Source organism: Plutella xylostella, chromosome 28 (assembly GCF_932276165.1).
Source record: "Plutella xylostella chromosome 28, ilPluXylo3.1, whole genome shotgun sequence".
Lineage (NCBI taxonomy): Eukaryota > Metazoa > Arthropoda > Insecta > Lepidoptera > Plutellidae > Plutella > Plutella xylostella.
Genome location: NC_064008.1, coordinates 3607517 through 3615910, shown reverse-complemented (window position 1 = coordinate 3615910; position 8394 = coordinate 3607517).

The window sequence follows — 8394 nt, the reverse complement described above, 5'->3', positions numbered from 1 at the left end:
CTTCCTTGGAGCTTGCATAGGTTAATCCGGTTCGAAGACCACTTTGTAACTTGTAGGAAAGTGGATGGTGGCGTAGATAAGGCGAAAGACCGATTTTTTGGACAAACTCAACAATTTATTTATTTCCGAAGGTAGCTTCACACTTTAAAAGGCAAGAGGAGCGTGCGGCGGGCTTGGGTCTCGAATATAGACTAACTTTGATCATAGAAAAATTGTTAAGATTAATAAAATTACTACCCGTCGCACGCCCCTGACAAACAGGTATAGCTTTAAATATCAAATGTGTATTATATAGCGAATATCTGTTTGTCAGGGGCGGCATACAACTGAATAGCGCCATCCAATGAACGGGCTAGTGGTTCAATCAAATAGGAGATTCAACCAGATGCCTGCGACATATACATTACTCAGATTCAGTAGCATACGACTTACGAGTGATTTTGTTCTAGTCCTTATTTACAATTGTTTAAGGTTTTGGTATAGGCATTTTGTGAGTGGAACTTTTTCATTGTTCGCGAGTGTATGATACAATGATTAGACTATCAAATCAGCGATAATTTTTTTCCTGCCAGTGTGCTTCGGATATGTAGGTAAGGTATATTGAATTGATATGTCACTCGCTAAAATATTTTTACATAATATTAAAAAAAAAGGTTTGAGAACCGCTGCACATAAGGCAATCTGCATACGCAAGTCTAGCAACTTCTTGCCGGGATGTGTTAGTAGTTTGTACTTAGTTTAGAAATAAGATTGTAGGCAACTAGTTAAATACAAGACCGATGTGTGTCTTTCACCGCCGGCGGAAAGATGCGACTGTTATAAGTTTGGTGACAATAATTATGTTGCTCCAAAACGGGCCACACGAGAAATTAATAATATGACCAATAAAATTATGCCATGATCAGATTTTAATGAATACGAATACCTATTATAAATGCGGAAGGAACTGTGTCTGTCTGTCGGTTACTCTTTCACGCCAAAACTACTGAACAGATTTGAATGAAATTTGGTATAAATACGGTCTAGACCCTGGGAAAGAACATAGGCTACTTTTTATCCCGAAATTCTCACGGGAAAACTTTTTAAGGCGAAGCGAAGCGCGCGGGAACAGCTAGTTATAAATAAAATAAACTAAGTACATGTTCAAAAAACAAATAAACTACGGCTATTTAACCTTAACCTTAGTTTTCAAATTTTTTGCAGTTTCAATACAGCTTTTTTGCAATTTAGCAAATAGGTACAAAGTAAAGACTTAAACAAAGTCAAGTTACAATGTTCATTACGTAACGTTTCTACAATTCAAATTAGTACCCTAAAATCTAGGTTTAGCGGAGGGCTCAGAATAATAATTCAATCCTTACAAAAACAATTTGTTTTATGACGGCTTGCGGGTAACAAATTTAACTTTGTGAAGGTTAGGTTCTTAATTAAACTCTAGATTTTACAATTCAGACTAAAGTAGAGGAATTTATCACTTTAAGAACGATTATTATTTGATCATGAGTAGGTAGTACGGATATACAGTATCGGATATATGTATATACACTCAAAGGCAATGAAAAAGTTCCACTCTCAAAATGCCGACATCAAACGACCCCAATTTTTTTAAAAATTTAATTTAATATTAGGACAATATTACCGTATTTAGTTGGTAATATTCTGATGCTTAGTTAAATGTACTTTTCTACGTTACCACAGACAGAGACACAGACATGTTACATTATATCACCCCTCTTTTTTCATAAATGGGTTAAAAAGTGACACTTTTGACAGCTGCCCTGGCAGCTAGGTACCGCACTGCCACTTGCCGCGGCCAATAACCATAGCGGAGATCGCCTGTTACTAGCGGGACCGACTACAGAAATACAAGGGAAGTAGGTACTGGAAGTTTGATGAAAAAAGGGAAAAAAAGTGAAAGAATTACTGATCTAACTTATTTTAATCTGGTCTTTAAAGTTTCAGCTATACAGTGCTATAATTTAATTTTAAATGCTTGATAATTTTATATGTTAAAATATAGGTATAACGGAAACTTTTTAAGACCATTATCACACATCACAACTTTGTTGATTAAGTATATTCTATGAGAATTTTATGATAATCTTGATGATGTTGTGCCTTATTGTACAGTACACTTACGTAATTTAAATACATAGACAGATAACTCTGTATTTTTGAAAACCAATAAAAATAATTCAAACAATGAAAATAATTTACAAACAGTACCTTAAACGAAAGCCAGCTATATTATGTTTCCTAAGAAAAGCTTGTTCTGCTGTCTGTACTCCAAGTTCCCTCTCCTGCGGATATTACCACTTACTACTTTTATAAAGTTGCATCGTCCCCGGCGCCGTATTCCTGACATCTCAGCGATTCTAAAGTGATAGTTTTGCTATATAATATGCTCTGTAGATGGGGTGACGACATGCGTACGGTGACTGGTTATGATTGGATGCGGAAAGCTAAAGATCGCATCCAGTGGTGTGCTTTGGGAGAGGCCTACGTCCAGCAGTGGACTGCTATAGGCTGATGATGATGATGATGATTCTCTGTAGGAGTGCCGAATCTTAGCTCCTTCGAATGGAACCTTTGTGCAAATCCAAAGGCAAGGTCTTTTAGACCATTATACATTATTATTATGTATGTAAATGTATGTTGTTATTTCGTAATAAATTAACGGCCAATCGTGAGAAATAACCAGGCGATAAACTGTCTATTTTACCTGCCACCGTTATAGCTTTAACGCAATCTATGAAATCTCACGAATAAGCCAAGCAAAAGCGCAAGAAATGACAGCTCTTGAAACAAACTTAATATCGCTTTAGAAACGTGGAGCTGCTTGGAATAGGCCAACGGGCAAGATGATTGAAACTTTATTTATTGCCTTCGAATTTATTAAACTGCAAACTAAGGTGACGTCCATTTAAATTTCAATTTGTTTCATCGTCAGCTGAAATTATCGTAATTGAAAAGACATTTTTCAACCAAGCCCTGATGGAGAACCTGTGTTTTAAAATTGTTTTATAACAAATTGTTATTAGTTAGATGAGCTTACCCTAAAATTTGCAATTTTGATTAAACTTTGGAATCCACCTAAAGGTATCGTACGTATCGGACGATACGGATTTACATAAACGTATGGAGAAATGGCGTCGGCAATACCGTTGAAGTGGACGCACTTATTTGAATTTCTATAAGTACCAAGAATACTGAATACTGAGCAAAGATAAAATCTTATAGAATGAAGAAATATTAGACATTTATGTGAGCTCTCACCGGAACTGATAAGTTTGTGGCACTGTACTTACCTTAAAAAGTCATAAAACCAAACGAAACGTCTCATTGAAAACTTACCCGATAAAAACAGTGGCGCAGCGCAGCCTATAAAATATTTATTAGCCAACACAACCCCAGCTGGTATTAACCGACCACTTTAAAACACATTACTTGCGGGGTCCGTCCAACAATTTATTAGTGAACAATATTGATTAAACCACAATACCCGATTCAGTGTCGGCCGATTGTAGCAAAACCCGCGTTCACCCACCGCAGGCACTTAGTTACGCAGTAGACCTATATCACGGTGTAATTAGGGACAGTGTACGGACAACCTGAAAAGCTAGCATGAAGCGCCATTAAGACGTGACAAAAGTTGTCCGTCGCGCTCGCTCTTGAGTCTTTGCGATGCAAAACTTTTGTCACATCTTAATTGCGCCCCGTGCTAGCCCTTCTGGACCTCATGTCCGGTAGTTAGGACATAAATCTCATGTCGAAAGATATATTTCCGTTCGAAATCTCCCCTAACATGTCCCTTTAAATGACTAATTTAACGTGAAACTCATATAAAATTATCTCCGTAACTCGAAACGACAAACAATATCTTTACACGCTATATACCTTGAGGGCTATACCCAATATTTTACTTTATTTTCTAGATATTTAGTGTGACAGGGAATGTCGAGTAAGTGGAAATTGCCCCACTGGCCTTTGGATTTTCGCTGTAGAGGGCATAACCTCATATTCTAAGGGCTGATTTTTCAAAAGTCAGATAAGAGTTACCTGAGGATTCATTCTGATGCTGTCGCATGTGAATGTTGCTATTAGACAGCGACAGGGACAATTTTATCCCTCAGATAACATTTATTTACCATTGAAAATCAGCCCAAAGATAAGTATTGCATGTAAAACACAAGAAATGTCCAGTGGGCTGAATCTGGCCACTTTTGATAGATTGGACGGGCGGATGGACGGACAGAATCAACCCCTATAAAGAATTATTTTTTTTGTCATTACAGCCAACCCTTTTTAGCGGGTTTGTCTACTCGAAGCCAACACACTGTTCTAGATCATTTACTGAATATGAAAGACCGGTGATGCGTATTCAAAACGTTTTTAATTGGATATCTGATGCGGAGGGATAATAAACGCCCTGTATACAGGTACGTGTACATTCAGGATTTTGGGATTACTTTCTGACCCGATTTTAAATTTAAATTTGACTTCATAAGTATTTTTTTGTATTAAGTAGGGTGCCATTGTGCGAAATGGCAAAACGCAACTTTGCTATGCTCTTATCATAATATCATTAATTCATTTTACATTAATATGCGCTGTATTTATGTAAATCAGAAACTTTATTCATTTAGGCTCTCGGAAAATACTTACCCTAAAAACAGGCCATACACACATACATACATACCTACATGGATGTATAATTATTTTTAAGTCATCGTTGCAACTATTGCAAGTTGATTTTTTCACAGCTCCATAGACTTCAATGCCTCTAAAATACAAAATACAAAAATCACTAGCAATCACAGTTATATTAACTCATCACAAATCACAACACATCACGTCCCCACTGCTGGGGCACGGGTCTCCTTCAAACGAAGGAAGGGTTTAGGCCTAGTCCACCACGCTGGCCAAGTGCGGGTTGGTGGACCCCAATACAAGCAAGCGTGTGCTGAGAGAGTTGTTGGGTAACTTTACTCAGGTATAAGTATTTATTTTAGAGGTACTGCTAATACCTACTCAATACTTACTAAAAGTAATTAGTAATTTATACATCAGCTTTGATGTTCGATGGTTTCTAATTTATCAAAATTATAATTATAATCTTCAGAGAATTACATAATCTTTGATAATTCCGTTGAAATTCATGAGAGACTACAGGAAGTAACAAAATTTGAATTTGAAAATTGAGTAAGATGTCGAAATGAAACTGAACGTAGGCTAATTTATAATATATTAGGTAGGTACTAGCTGTTCCCGCGAGCTTCGCTTAAAAGTTTTCCCGTGGGAATTCCGGGATAAAAAGTAGCCTATGTCCTTTCTCAGGGTCAAGACCATTATGTATACCATATTTTTATTTATTTTATACAGGGTGTTGCAAAATTAGTAAGTATACTACATGTGCAGCATGTTATATCTAAGCCCGAAACTGAAAACAGAATTTAAAAATTCGCGAATTTTCAAATTCTGACTTCAGTTTCGGGCTTAGATATAACATGCTGCACATGTAGGTTTCGGCTTAGTATACCCTTTTTGCAACACCCTGTATAACTGAAACTTTTTCTTTGCTCTCGAGTGAATTATGAACCTAGGTCTAGAATCTAGATGAATCCAAAACCCTCACGCTAACCGTGTCTTCGTTTTTTTTTTTGCGTAAAACTAACCTAAAAATAAAACTAAACTATTTTTTTACCCTCAACCAGCAACTGCCGTTTCAAACTAACAAAATACCGTGTACAAATCTCTCGGAACCCACCAGACACGTAGAATAGCAATTCCGATCTCAATGGCGCCTCTACATTGTTAAAACACATTGTGTAGTGGCATCCATATGTTTCGGCAAATGGGTCACTGCAACCAACTGTTGCTATGCCGTTATTGCTATCGTACATTATAGAACAGTAACTTACGGTTTATGGTATATTCATTTGAGTTTTGTTTATACTGGATAGATACGAAATAAGAAAGAAAATGTTTCTTTCTTTCTAAATTGAAACACGTGAGTAGGTATAAAATGTGCAGCGAAAAGCGGGTGGCTCGCTTGCGAGTCACCTCTGACTACCCAGCATTCGGGGATTATAGTGGTGAGTATATTATGTATGTATGCTGAAACACAAAGAAGTTTAGTTGGAGTTTGTTTTGAAATTATGGTGGGTTGAAGAATAAAATAATTTAAACGGAAAATTTTTATAGTTACTATCAATGTGTCCATAGTGTCGGATTTGATCAGATTGAAAAACTTTAAATTCACGACCAAAGGATGTTCCATACATTTTGGCCGTGTAAGTATTAAATTTTAGTACAGCGATTTCAGAGTTGACCGCATAATTAAAGTAGTTATAGGTATATTATCACATCTAGTACATTCGCCAGCCAACTGGGAGTTTAGTGATACAATTCCTGCACTGAATGAATATGTGTCTATTTTTCAATCGAGATAATACGAGTAATATTGCAAGGTGCATGGCAGATGAATATTTCTTTCAAAAATCTTTTGTTCTTTTTATTTAGCCTACTTAGGGCGAATTCGTCCAACCATCACCTTACACGAGAATAACTATACCGGAATAAAATTTATACGCGAGTAAATATCTGGGATAAGTACACACGGCAACGTCAAATGGTTGGCAGGGCACACTAACGTAGTGTATGTGTGCACACTAACGTTGTCTATATGTGCATAAACGCAGAAATCGGTTTACACACCAGTAACAAACCACACACACACACACACAACAACACAAACGAGTTTGTGCGTAGGCAAACGCCCGTATACCAGCTGTGACATAAAAATATCAACCGGTAGTGTTAGTGAAACAGTTATAAAATTGATGTGAAGCAAAATTTCACTACCTGTGTCTATACACTTCGTAGCTCATTGGTAGAATGTTAGACTAATGAAACATAGGTCGTGAGTTCGAGTCCACGGATGGTTATTTTTATTTAACTTAATTCAAATTTTGCGTTCATTTAAACGCTGTTGAAACGTATAAAATTAATATATTTGAAACTGACAAATGACTACAAGCTGCATAGCTGTCGACTATTTCTCTTCGCCAAAAATATATGATTCGTTCTTCATTTGAGAATTAAAACCATTCTACCCTCATACAATATGAAAAAACGAAATTTGTTTTTAGTTTTAGTGACAATTCACCTCTGCGTCTGCAAAGTGATTCACTTTGTGATTTGTCAATTTAATTAATTACTCTTCGCAGTCAGTATAGAATGTCACTTAACCATGTTCAAAAAGGCGGAGATAATCGTATTTATATGAACAAAACATTACAATTAGTGAAATCGCAAGACGTTTAACGGTAAGTAACATAGAATTGTAAATATTTTATTTGACTGTTAGAATATTTGTATTTGTATAAGCTAAGTATTTGTTTTTTTTTGTTTGCAGAGGATTCAATTATGGGTTCACCAATACGCAGATTCGGGACATGTAGACAGTAGTCGTCTATACGGATGCATCACCACGCCATCGAGAAATCGTAGCTGCACATAGCGCTGATCCGTTCTGCAGCACCCGTTCTACGGCCACAACACATAATCTATCCCTACAAACCGTATGGGTTCACTTGCGTGCTGCTGGGTTGCGGTGTCGGAGGCCGACGAAGAAAATTGCTCTAACCGATCAGCATCGTCGAAACAGAGTGCGTTTTGAGACTGACTATTTTAAACTTTGATTGGTGCAACAATGTGGTGATATTTAGTGATGAAAAGTCCTTTAAGTCAGACAAGGATGGATGGTAAGATATTATGGCGAAAAAGTGGTGAAAATTATAGTTATTGGGGTTAGCTCAGTAATTTTTATTTTTACATTTGTATAAGATTTTAGTTATTTTGTTAAATACTTATTATTATTTACAATTATGGGTAAGCCAATGTGTTAATGATGTTATTGTTACTGAGGTTGGAATAAGTTATCTTATTTCTAGCTAATTAACATGTTGATTCATATAACTAATGACTTGCCTATTTACTTTAGTAAAACAGCCAGTCCATCCTTTTCTGATGTTTATTATGATTTAAAACTGCTAATTGAAAATTTTCCTTATTAATATAAACTACAACTATGTTTTAAAACGAAAAACAACAAAAACGTAACATCCTTAATGTTAATGTTACAGCAAGAATAAATTTTGTAATTTTAACACTTAATAACTTGTTTCATTTACTTTCTGTGTTGCTTTTATTCGTATATACTACAATACTATTATTAGCCATATTAAAAAATAAATTAAATCTAAAAAAAAAAAAACAAAAAAGGAATTTTGTAAGTTCAGAGGGATTCGAACCACCATACCGATTATTGTAAGTCTTGTATCATACCAACTGAGCCATTCAATCTATTACAATACCTTGCAAAATTTTGCT